The following is a 1,900-nucleotide window of genomic DNA, read 5'->3' on the forward strand; positions in this document are numbered from 1 at the left end:
TTTGAGTTCCAGAATTCCATCTCCAGCTACAGCAGAAACCCATTTCTTCACCCTGTTCATCATTGAAACCCATTTTCTCACTGTAATTTCACAGAATCTAACACAAACCCATCTCAACTCCATAAACCATTGGTAATCACCCTCAACAGCACATACCACATGAATTTGGTTGTTTCTCGTCACCATCTTCTTCTTCCTTGATTCTAAATCTCAAATTCAGAAACCCTTTGAACAACCACAAACCCTAAATTCGTCACAAATATCAACAGCGAGCAAACATCAACAAATTCCTTTTATCCTTCATATCCAGTATCGATTCGGCTAAAAACCCATCTTCCTTGTTCACCTGAACTCAAATTCAACCCCAACGAATCTGTAATTCTTGTTGATTTTTCATCAATTCCATTACTGGATGCAGTTCACAATCAAACCCAAAATAAAGATAAGACAACCCATCTCTCTGAAGCTCTCCTCTTTATACACCACAAAGTCACCAGATACGTCTTCTTCAAACACCGCAGCTCAAAATCCTCCTCTCTGTAGTGATGACGCGTCCGACCGAGAAGGAAAACTAAAACTAATGAGAGAAATGAATTTTCTCTGATTTTTAGTTTTGTGTTGGAATGGCAGTGGATAGAGCCACCCCAGGAGAGTAGATAAAGGGGAACCCAGATGACTCTAGGCAACCAAATAATTGATACGAGCCGCAATAGAATGATGACTCATTTCCTCCATTGTGCTTCCCGCGGCACTTGCCTATGCAACGACGATATTGTCCTCCTTGCTCCAAATAAACGTTCTTTTCTTCTCTTGAATTCTTCCACCAACATCAGTCGTCCCTTACTTCTCAGATTTACTTTTTCTCTCTAATTTCTCTTCATCACTAAAACTGTCATGCTTTTCAGAAAAAATTTGCATCACTAAATCTGACATGCTTTCAGATAGAAATTAAGAAATATAAGCAAATAATGAGAAATAGTTCGTCTCCAACAGCAGTTGCACTTGAAATGACACTTTTTCCATGTTTCTTCTTCTTTTGTTCCAAATGACTCCAAACTACCTAAATACTCAAAAGCAAACATAAGATACATATTTTACAAGAAAACTTATCAAAGAAACTATAAAGGGCCGGCCTCTCCTTTTACTTCACACCTATATTCTTTTTTATTCAGGCCGTGTGGTAACAGTAAAGCGGACGAGCGAACATTTCCTCTTTAACTTGCTTTTCTTGTTGTTTTTTTTGTGTTAGTGCAAACATTAGCTGCAGGCGTACCTTTTCGTGAACTTGTAGAAATATTGTCCTTCTGCGTTGGTATGAATCCTAGCCGTAGGTATGCTTTGCACGAACTTGTAGTAACATTTAGGCGTGAATACCATAGTGATGTTGGCCGCCTCAATTACCGTGTAAAGTAGGAATGCATGAGATGGTAATTGTCATTCCCTTCCCGCGAAAACCTAGCTTCTAGGGTTTACTCCTTTTCCTGGTGTGACCGTGTGTATGGTTCCCATGGTGGGGCGCGCCTCCTCGGCCGAGCGCAAATTTCCCGCTGCAGGGTACGGTCTTGGCATGAGGTTGTGATACAGGGTCTGTCAGTCCCCATTTCTTTCATATGCGCATTATGACTTTGAAAACAAATTGGCTTGCGTCCAGGATGGATCTCCTGTGTCTGATAAAATAATTTCCATGCACTTTCCGTAATAAAGTCTCTTTGTATTGTTCCATTGTAGTTATTTCGAAGGTGGAAGTAGCGTGAGAAAATTTTCGTTAGGATGTCATTTGAGAAAAGTTTTGCCGTACCGAAAGATGTTGGAAATTCCAAGCCAAACATAGATGATGAGTTCTTTACAACATCCGCCACGATTAGGAGAAATAATCCCAAGTATGTGTCGATTCTTCTGA

This window comes from Papaver somniferum, unplaced genomic scaffold, assembly GCF_003573695.1.
Source record: "Papaver somniferum cultivar HN1 unplaced genomic scaffold, ASM357369v1 unplaced-scaffold_81, whole genome shotgun sequence".
In the NCBI taxonomy this organism is placed as follows: domain Eukaryota; kingdom Viridiplantae; phylum Streptophyta; class Magnoliopsida; order Ranunculales; family Papaveraceae; genus Papaver; species Papaver somniferum.